Source organism: Ovis canadensis, chromosome 7 (assembly GCF_042477335.2).
Source record: "Ovis canadensis isolate MfBH-ARS-UI-01 breed Bighorn chromosome 7, ARS-UI_OviCan_v2, whole genome shotgun sequence".
In the NCBI taxonomy this organism is placed as follows: Eukaryota; Metazoa; Chordata; class Mammalia; order Artiodactyla; family Bovidae; genus Ovis; species Ovis canadensis.
The window spans coordinates 83,200,653-83,220,153 of record NC_091251.1 but is presented as its reverse complement, the minus strand read 5'-3'; the positions used below and the strand labels follow the sequence as shown (position 1 = coordinate 83,220,153).

General features: G+C 40.2%; 2 pseudogenes; both read left to right on the top strand.

The window, feature by feature from the left end:
* The first annotated feature begins 13,850 nt into the window (after positions 1-13,850).
* LOC138444235 (putative SNURF-like protein) lies at positions 13,851-14,082 on the top strand (annotated as a pseudogene).
* A 339-nt stretch (positions 14,083-14,421) lies between these two features.
* Positions 14,422-18,216, top strand: LOC138444234 (ferritin light chain pseudogene; annotated as a pseudogene).
* Positions 18,217-19,501: the final 1,285 nt, after the last annotated feature.

Below are 19,501 nucleotides of genomic sequence, written 5' to 3'. Positions count from 1 at the left end.
CCACTGTGGAGACATTTTGGGAATGCCTGGTACAGTAAAAATGCGTATATTCTGACTCAATACTTTCTACTCTAGAGATTTGTCTTACAGATACATTTGCACAGTTGTGATGTTCATATAAATAAGAGTACTCAATACAGACTTGTTTGTAGCGGCAAAAGACTAGAAAAAGCTTAGATGTCCTTCTCTGGGAGGGGAGCAATTATATGCATTGTAGCTATTTAAAAATATATTGTTAAAATTGTGAAAGTCAAAATACACAGGAGTATTTTTACCACCATAAATTGATGGGCTCTTTAAAAAAGTGGCAGAGGAAGATACCCACACTCACATTTGTGTACACACACACACATATTTAACTCAGTTATGTCCAACTCTTTATGACCCTATGGACTGTAGGCTCCTCTGTCCATTGGATTCTCCAGGCAAGAACATTGGAGTAGGTAGCCATTTTCTTCTCCAGGGGATAGTCCCGATCCAGGGACCGAACCCACATCTACCAGGGTCTCCTGCATTGCAGGCAGGTTCTTTACTGCTGAGCCACCAAGGAAGCAATATACAGAGAGAAAGACAGAGAAAGAGAATCCGAGGAAGAAGAAACATGCTTGAAGGTCAGATATGGAAGGACAACTTGTTAACTGTTACATTCTTAAACTGTTTTTTATCATATATCACTTTTTCAACAGAAGTAAAAAAAACTTTGAGGAGTTCCCTGGTGGCCTAGTGATTCCAGGCTTTTACTGCCATGACCAGGTCCAATCCCTAGTTGGGGAACTGGGATCCTGCAAGTCAGGCAATATGACCAAAAAGTCACAATTTATATGTTTTGATGCTGTAATTCTCTTTCTAGTACTATATCCCAGTGAAACAATTTGAAATACAAATAAAAATCTGCGTCCACTATTCATTCAAAAACTTAGAAATAACCCAAACATCAAATATTATGGGAACAGCAGTGAAAGCTATTTTTTGTTAACATTTTCAATAATACTGGAAAATGATATAATGAAAAAGCACACAAACAGAAAGCTTAATAAAAAGATTATAAGTACACATGATGGAAAGTTGTCAGTTGCTGACCCTGGGGAGTAGCACTACCGCTGCATATTATTCTGTTTCTCTATATTTGTGTATTTAGTACCAGTCAGAGCTCTTCTGACTGTAAGTGACAGAAACCGAAATCAAACTAGTTTAATTAAAAGGTTATTTATTGGCTTACTGAATCAGTTACTAGGACTGACTGGAACCAGGGACTCTTTCTAAATCTCTCTGTATATTGCGATTAATATCACCTATGGTAGATCTCGGAGAAGGCAATGGCACCCCACTCCAGTACTCCTGCCTGGAAAATCCCATGGATGGAGGAGCCTGGTAGGCTGCAGTCCATGGAGTCGCTAAGAGTCGGACACGGCTGAGTGACTTCACTTTCACTTTTCACTCATGCATTGGAGAAGGAAATGGCAACTCACTCCAGTGTTCTTGCCTGGAGAATCCCAGGGACGAGGAAGCCTGATGGGCTGCCGTCTGTGGGGTCGCACAGAGTCGAACATGACTGAAGTGACTTAGCAGCGTGGTAGATCTGCCTTCTCCACAAGCCTTGGGACTCTGTGATCAGGAGCTCCCAGATTCACATTTCCTAGTTTTTCCACTACAGAAGCAAAGAATGTTCCCTCATTCTCTGGGGTCTGTGACAGATCCAGCTAAAATAATCCCCCCCAAAAATTGGGGCCCATTTTAGATCCCATAACCAATCCCAGTGGCCAGGGTGGTGGTGTAGTGAGAGAGGGTAGTGCACAGGAAGGCAGGTTTATGGAAGAAGACAGCAGCAACCAGGAGGCAGTAAAGTTCAGTTCAGTTCAGTCGCTCAGTCGTGTCCAACTCTTTGCGATCCCATGAATCGCAGCATGCCAGGCCTCCCTGTCCATCACCAATTCCCGGAGTTTACCCAAAACCAGGAGGTAACAGGATCTATTCTGCTTGAGTTTGGGGCGAGTCAGTGTAATCTGCATTCCCCATGCCATAACAGAATTGTTTTTTAAAGAAAAGACAGCACCACCCACTACGGCCAGATGGTTATTGTGATAAGGAGTGTGCAGTGTACCAGGAAAAGAAGAGAGCTGCTGGGCCATCAAAATAGCAACTGTCCATTGCACTGTATTTTCAACGAATGTGTTTACTTGGATAATCAGGAAAAAAGTTTTCAAGTGAGAAAAGAACACCATTTCCATTTCTCTCTCTTGCCCTGGGGTTTAGTGCTGCCTCTGGAATATTTCCTTATCTACCTTCTGGTCACTTGAAAAAAGTTATATTCATCTTCTAATTAGAACTTGAAATCAAACTTGCTCTCCCTTAAATGGCCTGGTAAAATAATTTTCTGAAGCCCAGAACCTGGTTATTTGTTTTTTCCCTACATGTCACCTTCCAGGCAACAGAAACATAGCTTACGTCTGAGTCCTATCCTATAGTTTGAATTTTGAGGTGAGGCTCAAGTCCAAAGGCCCTGGTTTCTGCATCTCTCTCCCACTGCTGGACTGGCCAAGTCTGAGTTTATTGACCTTCACAGCACAATACAAAATATGCTTGTTTGCCTTGGTCTGTTCGGATGGGCAAGGAGTCCTGTCTGAGTTTGCCTTCCACTGTTTGGTTTGCCAATTCTTTTGTGTATTTTAGTCACTTTCTGTACACATTACTAGACACCTTTCCTAATGGCTCATTATCCCAATGCTTTGAAAAAAATTACATAATGTGTCCTTATGGCTTAATTCATTCTTTTCATAAAGTTATGAGACTAGGCATCAACCCATAATTGGAATACACTTGTTACAAATTTATTTCTAAATCTAGAAGAAGCAATGATTATCATACTAGATATAGGATAAAAACTGGGCTTCCCTGGTGGCTCAGATGGTAAAGAATCTGCCTGCAATGTGGGAGACCTGGGTCTGATCCTTCTGTCAGGGAGATCCCCTGGAAAAGAAATGGCTACCCACTCCAGTATTCTTGCCTGGAGAATTCCACGTACCGAGTAATTCCCCATAGTCCATAGGGTCGCAAAAAGTTGGACGTGACTGAGCGACTAACATTTTCACTTTTTTCAGGATAAAAATTACATTTAATTATAAAAAGTTGAAGATGAAACTCATCCCTTCTTTTTATTTTTAATTGTGGTAAAATACACAGAATATGAAATTTACTCTTGCAACCTTTTTTCAGTTCAGTAGTGTTAAGTACATTCACATTGTTGTGCAACCAGTCTCCAAAATTACTTTCATCTTGCAAAACTGAAACTCTATACCTATTAAACAAAAACTTCCCATTCCTCCCTCCTTTTAACCCCTGGCAACCACGCTTTTATTTTCTGACTTATGGATTTGACTACTCTAGATACTTCATATAAATAGAATCATACAATATTTTTTCTTTTGTGACTGGCTTATTTCACTTAGAAAAATATCCTTAAACCATGTTGTAGTATGTGTCAGAATTCCATTTTTTAAGGCTAATATTCCATATATACATATACATATATATACACACACACATGGCATCTTATTTATCCATTCATACATCAAGGAACATGAGTTTTATCTTCCATTTTTTTGTAATTATAAATAATGCTGCTATGAAAATGAGTATACAAATATCTCTCTGAGGCTGTTTTAATTCTTTTGGGAATATATTCAGAAGTGTAATACTGGTCACATGATAATTCTATTTTTAATTTTTTGAGGAACTGCTATACTGTTTCTTGGGCTTCCCTGGTAGCTCAGCTGAAAAGAATCTGCCTGCAATGCAGGAGACCCCAGTTCAATTCCCGGGTCAGGAAGGTCCCCTGGAGAAGGGATAGGCTACCCACTCCAGTATTCTTGGGCTTATCTGGTGGCTCAGACAGTAAAGAATCCACCTGCAATGTGAGAGACCTGGGTTTGATTCCTGGTTTGGGCAGATCCCTTGGAGGAGGGCATGGCAACCCTCTCCAGTATTCTTGCCTGGAGAATCCCCATGGCGGGCTACAGTCCATGTGGTTGCAAAGAGTTGGACACAACTTTGTGACTAAGCATAGCATACTGTTTCTCATGGCAACTGCACCGTTTCACATTCCTACCAACAGTGTACAAGTGTTTTAGTTTCTTCACATCCTGGCCAATATGTGCTATTTTTTGGACTTGGTAGTGGCCATTGTAACAGGTATGAGATGAGAATCTCATCTATTCTTAGCCACTCATTTTGTGTATGAGGAACTGAGACCCAGTCATTTTAAATAGATTGTCCGAGGTAGTGCAAATCATATGAGAGAACAAAGTGCAGTGGTTAAAATACTGGTCTCTGGATCTAGATTCCCACTCTTTAATCCTGGCTCTGCCACTGTCTGGCTGTGAAACCTTGGGCACGTTACTTAACTTCTCTGTGTCAGTTTTCTTATTTTATAATTTAAGGGTACCTACCTCACAGAGTTGTTGTTATAAGGACTAAATGAGATAGGACAGATAAAGTGCAGCTTGAAAATGGCCACCGTTTTTTGACATTCCTGCTATTGGAAGATGGGATCTAATTTCCCTCCCCTTGAATCTACACTGGCCAGAGGCACTCAGTTGTCAGTAATAAAATGCAAATGGAGTAATGCTGCTTGACCTCCCAGTCTGAGTCGGAAAAAGACTTTCACCTTGTGCCTTGGTTTCCAGGCACTCTCTCCGCAGGAAGCCATCTGCATATAAGTATGACTGTCCTGCTAGAGAAATCATATGGAGAGACCCTGAAACTACACACAGAGAGGGGTTTGTTTCATTGAACTCAGCTTTCCTGCCATCCTGACAAGGTGCCAGGCATTTGAATGAACCTCTGTGGTACCCTCCAGACCAAACCAGCTGTCAGCTAAACAAAAATAAGTGACCTCAGTCAATAACACATTAAGCCAAAGGACTGCCAGCCAAGTTTTGCCCAAACACTATTTTTACATAATTAGTTTTGGCATTAAATGACACAGCAATTGATCACCGGGCCGCTAGAATGTAAGCTCTCTAAGGGCAGGTATTTTTGCCTTCATTGTTATTTCCCCAGGACTTAGAGCAATGCCTGGCATATAATAGGTGTTCAGTAAAGATTTGCTCAGTGAATGGATGAAAACTAAACTCTTGTTTTTATTAGTGGTAGATGATTATCAGAACCAGTCTGCTGATCAGAGCTCTCTGTATCACTCCATGCTGACCTAAAAGATACTGACCATTTTATTTCTCCTGAGATTTTTAGGGCCTTATAATAAAACTTTTGATGTATTCTCAAAAAGTTAGTGGTAAGGTATACTCCAAATTGCAAAGGTTGGAGAACATTATAAGAGACTGTATGGTGTTTCTTTTTCTTAACTTTTATTATTAAAATTTTTTTTTCCTTCTATGAAGTCATTTTTTATCAGAGTATAATTGCTTTATAATGTTGTATTAGATTTAGCTGTACAATGAAGTGAATCAGCCATATGCATACGTATATCCTCTCCCTCCTGTACTTTCTTCCCACCCTACCCCTATTCCACCCCTCTAGGTCATCACACAGAACTGAGCAGAGCTTCCTGTGCTTTATAGCAGGTTCCCACTAGTTACCTATTTTACATACGGTAGTGTATATATTTCAATGCTAATCTCCCAGTTCATCCCACCCTCCCTCAATACTACAATGTTGTTGTTTTAGTTGCTAAATTATGCCCAGTTCTTTCTGACCCCATAGACCGTAGCCTGCCAGTCCTCTGTCCATGGGACTTCCAGGCAAGAACACTGAAGTGGATTGCCAGTTCCTCTCCAGGGAATCTTCCCAACCCAAAATGGAACGAACCTGTGTCTCCTGCATTGCAGACAGATTCTTTACTGTTGAGCCACCAGGGAAGTCCCAAAATGACAATATCAGGCAATTAAAACCTGTAGCTCATTAAATCCTCACAACCCTGTAAAGTTTATATCATTTTCTTCCTTTCTACATATTAAGACACTAGGGCTTGAAGAGTTTAGGTACTTTGCCCAAACAAAGATGAGAAACGGAGCTTCAGGATTTGAACCTAGATCTGCCTCTTCCTTGAAGAACACTTTTCAGTTGAGAAAACTATTCATAAAGATTATCAGCACACAACAGTGAGTAAAGAGGGCCTGTTGCTTTAAAAGTCGGGAATAGCCCATTCAAGTCTCAGCTGCTGGCCAGTCATGAGGCTTTCTTCAACTCACTTATCTCATTTTCCTCAACCAGAAAATGGGAAAAGTGATCCCTGTCCTGCCTACCTTACAGTGATGTGGGTGATTCTAACAACCCAAACACTTCTTGCAAACATGCTCCTGTAGAAAAACCTTCCCGGGAATTCCCTGGTGGTCCAGTGGCTAAGACTCTGAGCTCCCAGTGCAGGGGGCCCAGGTTCGATCCCTGGTCAGGGAGCTAGATCCCACATGCTACAACTAAGACCCAGAGCAGCCAAATAAATAAATAAAAATTTAAAAAAAAAAGAAAAGAAAAACCTTCCCATGGCAACAAAGACAGGAAAAAGATGTGCAAAGGTTTTTGAGATCCTACATAAATGAACATTTTTGACAAAATATTGGGAATCAGTGATTCCAAAGTTGAAAAAAATCTTCAGCAATGTTCATTGAGTTCAAAAGAAATGAGTGTTAAGACAATTAAGATCGTTTGAGGTAAAGGATATATTCATCTAAAGTGAAATTTTTATTCAAAATATAATTGTCACTGGTTCTATCACTAATCCAGGAACTAAGACCCCACATGCCATGGGGGGCACATAGCACATACAGCCTATGTGCCACAACTACCGAAGCCCATATGCTCCAGAGCCCTTACAATGAGAAGGGGAATCCGTGGAAGAGAGCAACAGGGGCAGCCGTTGCAATGAGAAGCCAGCGCAGCACAACTGGAGAGCAGCCCCCCCACCGCAACTAGAGGATGTGCAGCAATGAAGACCCAGTGCAGCCAAAACAAAACAAAGAAATAGATACACCAATAAAACAAAATTATAAAAATATAATTGGCAATCAGGCTTTGGGTACCAGCTGGGTTGCTTTACCCTCACAGACTCAACCATTTGTTTCTAAAGTACATCCTTTTTGCTGAGGTGAAAATCTTAGGAGGAAATCCAGCCTCACCCACGTGCCACAGCAAGACCTTCCAGCCCTTCTTTGTGCTGTTGCTGAACCAGGCTACCTGATCAGACTTCCTTTGCCTTAGGGTAAATTCCATTTGGAGTCTCACGTTGCTCTCTTCCACTGATTGGCCCCCATTAATATATCTTAGTCCTTCAATATGTTCTATTAATGTTGAGCCACAGAAGAGAAACCATTGGTTACTGGGAATTTCTGTAAATTAGCTCATTTCACCCCCACCTTCCCTCTAGAGCATTCAGTTCTGAAAACCAAGGGCTCCTTGGTCTGAGTAGCCTTTGTCAAGCCACAAAAGATCCTGTTAAACACTTTCTCTAGGGCCTAGGGGGTCTCCTTGACAAATATTTGCATAACTATTGTCAGCTTCTCAAGTGATACTTGAAAACAAAACAAAACAAACAAACAAAAACAAATAGAACCCGAACCAAGGGGGTCTTATTATTTTTAAGTAGAGACAGTGTTTAAATGTGATTTATTTGGCTGAAGTTCTGTCTAAACAGCAACCTTACCACACCAACACACAGTCAGACATACATGTGGGTGCATGCGCGTGCGCACACACACATGATGAGCTAGGTTTAGTCCCCCTAACTCAGATCCCTATATGTTTCTATGACCTATGATTGTATACACACTGATAGTTCTTAACTCTAACTTGTGAATAGTCTAATACAAATATGAATATGTTAAAAATGTGAATTTGACTATTACAACTGTAGAACTCAATTCAACAAAACATATTTAAGATTATATAAAAGTATCAAATTTACCAAGAGAGTTTCTGAGATTTAAACTGGTTTAAGAGCAAGTAATTTGTAAACTCATCTTTCTGAATTTATGTCTTTTCAACTTTCCACCACTTAAAACTCCATCAACACTCCATTTGTTTAGAATGTCTAGAAGCCCAGTTTCTAAAACATAGCATACAGGTTATGGGTTCTGGATCTGTGGTCAGTAGACCTGCAATTCAACCCAACCTGTGACTACATGAAGGCATATCCTTCTTGAGTCACTTAGTACCTGTGTTATAAGATTGTTGTGAAAATTAATGAGAAAAATAAAATAACATTGTTAAGCCTAGAGCGAGTACTTGAAAACATCAGCTATTGTACTATCATCAAAAAGTCTACAGATACATTCTGGAGAGGGTATGGTGAAAAGGGAATCCTCCTACATTCTTGGTGGGAAGGTAAATTGGTGCAGCCACTGTGGAAATCAGTATGGAGATTTATTACATGTATGTACATGTGAAGTCACTTCAGTCATGTCCAACTGTTTGTAACCCTATTTACTGTAGACTGCCAGGCTGCTCTATCCATGGGATTCTCCAGCAAGAATAGTGGATTAGGTGGCCATGCCCTCCCCCAGTGGATCCCTGCCCTCCAACCCAGGGATCAAAGCTGTGTCTCCTGGGTCTCTTGCACTGGCAGGCCAGTTCCTTGCTGCTAGTACCACCTGGGAAGTCAAAGGAGGTTTCTTAAAAAACTAAAAGTAGAGCCACCATGTGATCCACCAGGCCCACTCCTGAACATATATCCAGAGAAAACCCTAATTCAAAGAGACATGCACCTCAATGTTCATAGCAGCACTGTTTACAATAGCTAAAACATGGAAATAACACAAGTGTGCATTAACAGACAATTCATTTTAAGAAGATGTGGTGTGTGTGTGTGTGTGTGTGTGTGTGTGTGTGTGTAAGCAATGGAATATTACTTAGCCATAAAAAAGAGTGAAATATTGTCACTTGCAGCAACATGGATGGACCTAGAGAATATCATACTAAGTGAAGTAAGTCAGAGAAAAACAAATATTACATTATCATTTGTATGTGGAATCTAAAAAAATAATACAATTGAATTTATTTACAAAACAGAAACAGACTGAAAACAGAATAAACTTATGGTTAACCAAAGGTGAAAGGGAGTGGGGGAGGGATAAATCAGGAGTACTAGAGAAAAACTACTATACATAAAATAAATAAGCAACAAAGATTTACTGTATAGTAAATCAGTTCAGTTCAGTAATTCAGTCATGTCCAACTCTTTGTGACCCCATGGACTGCAGCATGCCAGGCTTCCCTGTCCAGCATCAAATCCCAGAACTTGCTCAAACTCATGTCCATCAAGTTGGTGATGCCATCCTCATCCTCTGTCATCCCCTTCTCCTCCTGCCTTCAGTCTTTCCCAGCATCATGGTCTTTTCCAATAAGTCAGTTCTTCGCATCAGGTGGCCAAAGTATTGGAGCTTCAGCTTCAGTATCAATCCTTCTAATGAACATTCAGGACTGATTTCCTTTAGGATGGACTGGTGGGATCTCCTTGCAGTCCAAGGGACTCTTAAAGGTCTTCTCCAATACCACAGATCAAAAGCATCAATTCTTTGGTGCTCAGCTTTCTTTATAGTCTAACTCTCACATCCACACATGCTGCTACTGCCAAGTCGCTTCAGTCGTGCAACCCCATAGACAGCAGCCCACCAGGCACTCCTGTCCCTGGGATTCCACAGGCAAGAATACTGGAGTGGGTTGCCATTTCCTTCTCCAATACATGAAAGTGAAAAGTGAAAGTGAAGTCGCTCAGTCGTGTCCGATTGCTAGCGACCACGTGGACTGCAGCCCACCAGGCTCCTCCATCCATGGGATTTTCCAGGCAAGAGTACTGGAGGGGAATCCCCTCCCGTTGCCATTGCCTTCTCTGATCCACGCATGACTACTAGAAAAACCATAGCTTTGACTACATGGACCTTTGTTGGCAAAGTAATGTCTCTGCTTTTTAATATGCTGTCTAGGTTGGTCATAACTTTTCTTCCAAGGAGCAAGTGTCTTTTAATTTCATGGCTGCATTGGAGCCAAAAAAAAAAAAAAGTCTGTCATTGTCTCCATTGTTTCCTCATCTATTTGCCATGAACTGATGGGACCAGAAGCTATGATCTTGGTTTTCTGAATGTTGTGTTTTAAACCAATTTTTTCACTCTCCTCTTTCACTTTCATCAAGGGGCTCTTTAGCTCTTCTTCATTTTCTGCCATAAGGGTGGTGTTATCTGCATATCTGAGGTTATTGATATTTCCCCCAGCAATCTTGATTCCAGCTTGTGCTTCATCCAGCCTGGCATTTCACATGATGTACTCTGCATATAAGTTAAGTAAGCGGGGTGACAATATACAGCCTTGATGTATTTCTTTCCTATTTGGAACCAGTCTGTTGTTCCATGTCCAGTTCTAACTGTTGCTTCTTGACCTGCATACAGATTTCTCAGGAGGCAGGTCAGGCGGTCTGGCATCCCCATCTCTTTTAAGGCTTCGGCATAGTCAATAAAGCAGAAATAGATGTGTTTCTGGAACTCTCTTGCTTTTTTGATGATCCAATGGATGTTGGCAATTTGATCTCTGGTTCCTCTGCCTTTTCTAAATACAGCTTGAACATCTGGATGTTCACGGTTCACATACTGTTGAAACCTGGCTTGGAGAATTTTGAGCATTACTTTGCTAGCATGTAAGATGAGTGCAGTTGTGCCATAGTCTGAACATTCTTTGGCATTGCCTTTCTTTGGGATTGGAATGAAAACTGACCTTTTCCAGTCCTGTGGCCACTGCTGAGTTTTCCATATTTGCTGGCATATTGAGTGCAGTACTTTCACAGCATCATCTTTCAGGATTTGAAATAGCTCACCTGAAATTCCATCACCTCACACCTCCACTAGCTTTCTTCATAGTGATGTTTCCTAAGGTCCACTTGACTTCACATTCCAGAATGTCTGGCTCTAGGTGAGTGATCACACCATCGTGGTTACCTGGGTCATGAAGATCTTTTTTGTATAGTTCTTCTGTGTATTCTTGCCACCTCTTCTTAATATCTTCTGCTTCTATTAGATCCATACCATTTCTGTCCTTTTTTGTGCCCATCTTTGCATGAAACATTCCCTTGGTATCTCTAGTTTTCTTGAAGAGATCTCTAGTCTTTCCCATTCTATTGTTTTCTGCTATTTCTTTGCATGTGGGACTATAAAAATATTTTATAATAATGTATAATGGAAAATAATATAAAATGAATATATATATAGCTGAATTACTTTGCTGCACTCCTGAAGCTAACACAATATTTTAAATCAACTATACTCCAATTTAAAAAAGTTACAAATCAAACCTCATCAGCCATTGTAATTAGTATAATTTTTGTCAAATTTAATGCTAAGATACTTGAGTTTCACAAACTATACTTACTGCTTGCTGTTCCCATCAGCGCCATTGCCTTCATTTCTATGACCATAGCAAGTTATTTACATTGTCCTTTACAAGAGTAGGTACTTTTCATCTCTCTTAGACATGCTCAAGGTTGTAAAATGCACAAAGCAAAAAGTAATTCAATTGGAAAGACTGAGTCTCTTGTTAGTGTCAAGATATTTAAACATTTAGCTCAAGTATTGATTCTTTTGCATTAAAATCAATTTTAGATGTTAACAATTGCTAATCTAATTGCTAGTGATGCTACAGTTAACAGAAGAACACAAATCATGGGCATCAAGTACACATTAAAGTCAAATAACAAGTAATTATTTTCCTTAATTCTTTGAGGATATTGATCAAACCCAATGTAATTTCTCTTTCCAAATGGAATTCTGACTCTTCTGTAAGAATGAAGAAGTAAAAACATCCCCTGTAAAGGGCTATCTCACCTCCTTCCATGTCAATGGAAAGGAGGAAATGAAAATTGAACATCATAGCCAAAGCACAGATGGGAAACTGGATACGCTGATCACCATCTATTTTGATTACTGCAATTGTTAGGGCTAAATGCTTGATCTATGTTTGAGAATGGCAGTTAGTCTGCTTAAAAGAAAGGAAGTGATCAACATTGTGATGTAGTTGAGATTTATCTGTATCAAATCTAACTATGTTTGGGGATATACTGAAAATCTTGATCTATATAAAAGTTTCCAATTTCATAGAACTTTCTTCCCTGTCAGTACCCAGAAAAGGCTTTGAAATGGATCGGAACTCTACAAATGAAAAGAGTGCAAATGGAGCGAATAAGGTCCCAAACACTTTGTATGGGACCTTACAAGTCTTAACCACAGTCACATTTTCCTTTCATGATTACTCTATGCTCACTTCAAGGGAAAGATATTTAGTGAATCAGAAACCCAAAGTTGGTCTCCATTGGAGTCTATGACATATTTGCTATGATGTTCGTGATTTACAGAGCCTCTTCCTCTCCACTCCTAATTGATGAGAACTGGACCAAGGTTAATGGAAATACTTAAGCATTCTCTCTAGTTTTCCCCACAAAGATCAACACAAGGACCAGCAATGGTGTTGTTTATGTTAGGCTGACTTACTATCTCATGCTGCTCCTCATTTCTAACATCTGTGATTCACTCACAGTATTTCATCAAATGCACTCATAAAGTGGGGTTAATCACACTCGCCTATAATAGTGAATGATTATTGCTTTTGTCTTAATCTTCAGATAAAAGCATTTGAATCTCCTCTGAATACACCTTCTCTACTCAATCCATGGGGTTACAAGTGCAGACGTTCTCATCCCCAACTCCAGGGATGGGCACAGAAGCCCAGGGCTGATGGGCACAGAAGCCCAGGGCTGATGGGCACAGAAGCCCAGGGCTGACGGAAACAGGGCATGGAATCCTGTCATCCTGGGTCTTTGGTCCCCTGCCACATCCGTCTGTGCAGCAAAGGATTTTGCCCCTAGGCCAAGTTGGAGACATCATCTGTGAAGAAATTTAGTCAGTTGATGTGATATATTCATGCAATAGTAATTCAAAATAGGGGTTGGCATACCAGAGAGGACCGAATATGCTTTGGTATCTGGGGAGAGGACCACCCTGACCACCTGCCCCCAGCAACCTAAAGTAAATTCTATCATCCACATTCCTACCAACAAACACAAAATCTAGCTCTAATTCTGGAGCAGAAGAAAGGAAACCCCTCTCAAGCCATCTATATCAATTGCACTTGTCCTTGATCCACAAATAAATGAGTTAAAGACCATGGATTGGTAGGAAATTCTGCACCTCAAGTTTACTTGGAGAACAACTGAAATAAAATTTGAAAGAACTGACCTGACAGTGGAAATATAAATAATTCATAAAACAGAAGAAGCTATAAGGAATTCTCATTAATGTCCAAAAAGAGAATATATTCACTTTTAAACCAAAATAGACTACTATGAAAGAAGAGCAGTTGAGAAGCAATGAAGAGTTCATGGAAATTAAAAATACATCACCAAAATAAAGAATAAATCAAAGAAGTGCAAGAAAACAAATCAGAAAAATTTCTTACAATATAGAGTAAAAAGATCAAAGATAGAAAGCTTGAGGGAAAAAATGTCAAGAGAAGTAGAACAACTAAAAAAACCAATATCTGTCCTACACAGATGTTCTACGAACAGAGAAATGAGGAAAAAATAAAAAAATAGAAGAACATACCTCAGAGTTGATATAAAATATAAAACTTCAGACTGAAAGAGGATGAGTTTGGAAAAAAAAGATTCATTCTGAAACTTCAGAATATGTATAAAGAGAACGCACCAAAGTCTTTGGGTTGAGAGGTGAATAGGGGAAACATTACTATAAACAAGTAACAATTTCAGGGATTCCACTGACACATGGGATGCAACAAAATAGAGGAAAGCAGAGCAACTATGGGAGATACTTAACATTCTAGCTAGAGGAGTGGCCAGTGGCTGGATGGAGCAGGCCAGGGACTGCTTACACCTGAGATGGATAACAGCCCAGCACACCCCAGAGGTAGACGTCCAAGTGAAATGTCAAAGGAATTACAACTGAGAGACCAAGAGTGTCAGTTGTACCTAAGGGAATCTAGCAGTTGCAAATATGTGTAACGGGTTTCCAGGTGAAATCAAGACAGGTATTCTTAGTTGAGACACCAAGAAGTGATAAAAGCAGTAGTGGAACATAAAGATAGCTGGCTCCGAGTGAAAAATCAGTAGTCTTATATCTTTATAAGGTATAAAATAATAAAGTAATAATATAATGTATAATGTAATAAAGATATTGTCCATGAAAAATAGAAAGGCAAGGAAGAAAGCAATGGAGTAATGCTTTCAAATAACTAAGGAAAAAATATTTTGAACATAAAATTCTGTATGCAGCCACACCATCAACCAAGTGTGAAAGTGAAATGAAGACATTTCATACATGCAAAGACTTAGAACAGTTCTTATATATCTCTTCTGAAAAAAGTTGAAAAGTACCAAAATATACTTCAGCAACATCAAAGAGGAATCCATGACAAAGGATGATACAGAGTCTAAGAAACAGCAAAAGTAACCCACAAAGACCATAGAAAGAAACAGTGGGGATAGATTTATGCAATGTGACAATAAAATAGTCTGTTTAAAAGTAACTATTCCAAAACCAGTACAAATAACAATCGGATAATTACGAAATATATTTTCTTTTTCAACAAGAGAAAAGGGAGACAATTACAAACTCTGTGAAAATTATGGTCCATAGATGCAGTAAGCTAAGACAAGGCATTTATTTGAGAAATGGATAAACTGTATCAAAGGAATATCCATTTCACTTTGTTATAGGAAAATCTCAGAGTAGCACAGGTTTAGGAACATAAAATTACAACTCCTTTTCTATGGATTTAATCATCCCACCTAGATCTGTAACAAATACTAGTTACATAATCATAATACCGTAAGTGCTATTATTTGGACTTGAATTTCATAATAGATTTATAGATGAAGACAAAGTATGGAAAATTCTGGTTATAAGTGTTATTATAAACTATGCAAAAGAGAGTTCCAAAATTGAAAGGATTTCTGGTTTCTGGTCAGAAATATAAGATGCTTTAAAATCACCACTCCATCCTAACAACTAACAAAAAGCCTAAAAATCAACAACTTTTCTTAAATCCCTCAGAGAATTGAAGTCACGGGGCAAACTGCTGCCCTCAAAATTGGAGAGACAAACAGGCAGATAGAAACAATCACAATTTATTGGAGGAGAATCCTAAATGGAAATCAGACTATGTTCCTTTAATCCATGACATCAGGACCAGCTTTCAACTAAAAGTTACAAGGCAAACTGAAAGGCAATCAACACAGTTTGCAGAGAAGGAACAGCATCAGAAACAAATTCAGATATGTCAGGGATGTTGGAATTATCAGTCGAAGTATTCAAACAACTATGATTAACATGCTAAAAGCCCTAATGGATAAATGCAAGAATAGATGGGCAAGAAGAAAGATGGAAATGTTAAAAGAATCGAAATGAATTCTAGATATCAAAAACAGAAATGAAGGATGTGATAACTTCTGATGGGCTTTGGTGGGCTCATTCTTAGAGTGGACATGGCTGAAGAAAAAGCATGAGATTATGTGAATAAAAACATCCAAAACTGAAAAGAAAAAAGATTTAAAAAAAGAAAAAGGAACAGATCCATGGACAACTACAGAAGGTATAACAAAGATATTCCTTTTGAGAATGCCAGAAACAGAATTTCCTCAAATTAATATTAAACCACAAATCACACATCCAGGAAACTCAAAGAACAATAAGTAGGATCAGTTCAGTTCAGTTCAGTAACTCAGTCGTGTCCAACTCTTTGCGACCCTGTGAATCACAGCATGCCAGGCCTCCCTGTCCATCACCAATTCCCAGAGTTCACTCAGACTCACGTCCATCGAGTCCGTGATGTCATCCAGCCATCTCATCCTCTGTCGTCCCCTTCTCCTCCTGCCCCCAATCCCTCCCAGCATCAGGGTCTTTTCCAGTGAGTCAACTCTTCACACGAGGTGGCCGAAGTATTGAAGTTTCAGCTTTAGCATCATTTCTTTCAATGAACACCCAGGATAGATCTCCTATAGAAAGGACTGGTTGGATCTCCTTGCAGTCCAAGGGACTCTCAAGAGTCTTCTCCAACACCACAGTTCAAAAGCATCAATTCTTTGGTGCTCAGCCTTCTTCACAGTCCAACTCTCACATCCATACATGACCACAGGAAAAACTATAGCCTTGACTAGACGGACCTTAGTCGGCAAAGTAATGTCTCCGCTTTTGAATATACTATCTAGATTGGTCATAACTTTTCTTCCAAGTAGTAAGCATCTTTTAATTTCATGGCTGCAGTCACCATCTGCAGTGATTTTGGAGCCCAGAAAAACAAAGTCTAACACTGTTTCCACTGTTTCCCCATCTATTTCCCATGGAGTGATGGGACTGGATGCCATGATCTTCATTTTCTGAATGTTGAGCTTTAAGCCAACTTTTTCACTCTCCTCTTTCACTTTCATCAACAGGCTTTTTAGCTCCTCTTCACTTTCTGCCATAAGGGTGGTGTCATCTGCATATCTGAGGTTATTGATATTTCTCCTGGCAATCTTGATTCCAGCTTGTGCTTCTTCCAGCCCAGCGTTTCTCATGATGTACTCTGCATAGAAGTTAAATAAGCAGGGTGACAGTATACAGCCTTGACGTACTCCTTTTCCTATTTGGAACCAGTCTGTTGTTCCATGTCCAGTTCTAACTGTTGCTTCCTGACCTGCATACAGATTTCTCAAGAGGCAGGTCAGGTGGTCTGGTATTCCCATCTCTTTCAGAATTTTCCACAGTTTATTGTGATCCACACAATCAAAGGCTTTGGCATAGTCAATAAAGCAGAAATAGATGTGTTTCTGGAACTCTCTTGCTTTTTCCATGATCCAGCGGTTGTTGGCAATTTGATCTCTGGTTCCTCTGCCTTTTCTAAAACCAGCTTGAACGTCAGGAAGTTCACGGTTCACGTATTGCTGAAGCCTGGCTTGGAGAATGTTGAGCATTACTTTCCTAGCATGTGAGATGAGTGCAGTTGTGCGGTAGTTTGAGCATTCTTTGGCATTGCCTTTCTTTGGGATTGGAATAAAAACTGACGTTTTCCAGTTCTGTGGCCACTCCTGAGTTTTCCCAATTTGCTGGCATATTGAGTGCAGCACTTTCACAGCATCATCTTTTGGGATTTGAAATAGCTCAACTGGAATTCCATCACCTCCACTAGCTTTGTTCATAGTGATGCTTTCTAAGGCCCACTTGACTTCACATTCCAGGATGTCTGGCTCTAGATAAGTGATAACACCATCATGATTCAGTTCTCCCCAAATTACACACAGGCATACAACATTCAAACTACAGAAAATCAAAGATAAAGAAATTTTGAATGAGGCCAGAGGGGGAATAATACCACACCTACAGAGGAACAAACATATGAATTGAGATCTGACTTCTTCTCTAAAATTATGCATGTAAGAAGAGGGTGAAGTGAAATATTTAAAGTGTTGAAGAGAAAGAAACATTACCCTAGAATTCTGCATCCTGGGAAATTATCATCCAAAGGTGAAGGAGAGGCAGTGAGCCAGGTGATGGTCGCATAGGTCTCTTGCTTCAACAGTGTTTGGAGGGAACAGACCCAAGGATACCCCTTGCTCCAGCCTCCCATCACCCTCCAATCTTCTTTCTAATCACAACCTTCAGAATCAGCCACTCAGCTGTCTTCAATCACTAAGACCAGCCAACACCATTTTCTGAGCTTACCTCTTTATTACCGATCAACTATGAGATTCGTCAGAATTATTCCACAGAGGTGAGGGCCACCATCAACCTCCTGGTCAACATGCATTTGCAGGCCTCCTACACCTACCTCTCTTTGGACTTCTATTTTCACTAAGAAAACGTGGGTCTGAAGGGCATGGGCCATTTTTTTCTGCCAGTTGGCCTAGGAGAATGGCAAAAGTGCCCAGCTGTCTCTTGAAAATGCAAAACCAGCGTTGGGGTCATATCCCTTTCCAGGACGTGCAGAAACCGTCTCAAGATGAGTGGGGTAAAACCCAGGATGCTATGGAAGCCACCCTTCTCATGGAGAAGAACCCGAGCTATGCCCTTTTAGATCTGCATGACCCCCACAGGTGCCCACCTCTGTGACCTCCTGGAGAGCCACTTCTTGGAGGAGCAGGTGAAACTCATCAAGAAGATGGGTGACCACCTGACCAACCTCCACAGGCTGGCTGGTCCTCAGGCTGGGTTAAGGGAATATCTCTTGGAAGCATGACTAGAAACCTCTGGAGCCTAGAGGACTTTGAGGAGCCCCTCTGGTGTCAGGGCTTCTACATGAAGCCCCTGTCTGCAGCCACTAGGCAGCTTTTTAACCCCCCGGGGGGCCCTCTCCCAAGCCTTGGACCAAATGCAAACAATAAGACTTTTTGCAGAAAAAAACAAAGTGAGTGAGAAATAAAGACGTTCTCAAACAAAGATTGGGAGATATTTGTTGCCAATAGATCTGCCTTTTCAGAAATGTTTAAGGAAGTTCTTCTGACAAAAGGAAAATTATATAGATCAGAAACTTGGATTTACATAAGGAAAAAACATTAGAGAAAGAATAAGCGAAGGTAAAATAAAGCTTTTTTGCTTCAAAATAATAAAAGCAACTATATATTCTATGATTTTACCAAAATGAAAAGAAACTGGGAGGCAGAGACAATGAAGTTAAGAGAAGTGTAGGCATACTAATTTCCTCATCTTACCTAGGAGAGAATCAGGTTTTACTAAATAGTTGATGGATCAAGAAAAAAGAAGTTTAAATATATTTTTGTAAGCTATAGAGTAAGTTATAAAATAATCAAAATTGCGTGAAAGAGTAGGGAACTGAGAAGTGTTAAATGGGCTAAACTCCAACTCTTTCATTGAAGACAGTCAGGAGTGTTCCTGACAGTTGATAAACCAAATAAAAGAGACATAGAATACTATTCAGCGCTCTAGATATATCCATGCTGCTAAGTCACTTCGGTCATGTCCAACTCTGTGCAACCCCATAGATGGCAGCCCACCAGGCTCCGCCATCCCTGGGATTCTCCAGGCAAGAACACTGGAGTGGGTTGCCATTTCCTTCTCCAATGCATGAAAGTGAAAAGTGAAAGTGAAGTCGCTCAGTCATGTCTGACTCTTCGCTACCCCATGGACTGCAGCCCACCAGCCTCCTCTGTCCATGGGACTTTCCAGGCGAGAGTACTGGAGTAGGGTGCCATTGCCCTCTCCGAGATATATCCATAAGAAGGACCAAAACCAGAAACAATCCAAAGCGGTTAACTCCAAGGCATGGACTCACAGTTGTGAGCTGGAGAATGGAGAGCAAAGACATTTTTCTTGTCAATTTATACAGTTTTATTTTCTTCATATTTATTTTTATTTATTTATTTGACTATACTGGGTCTTAGTTGTCACAGGCAGGATCTTTAGTTGCAGTATGTGGAACCTAGTTCCCTGACCAGGGATCGAACCCTTCCCTGCCCCCTACTTCAGCATAGGGAGTGCAGAGCCTTAAACTCTGAGACCAGCTG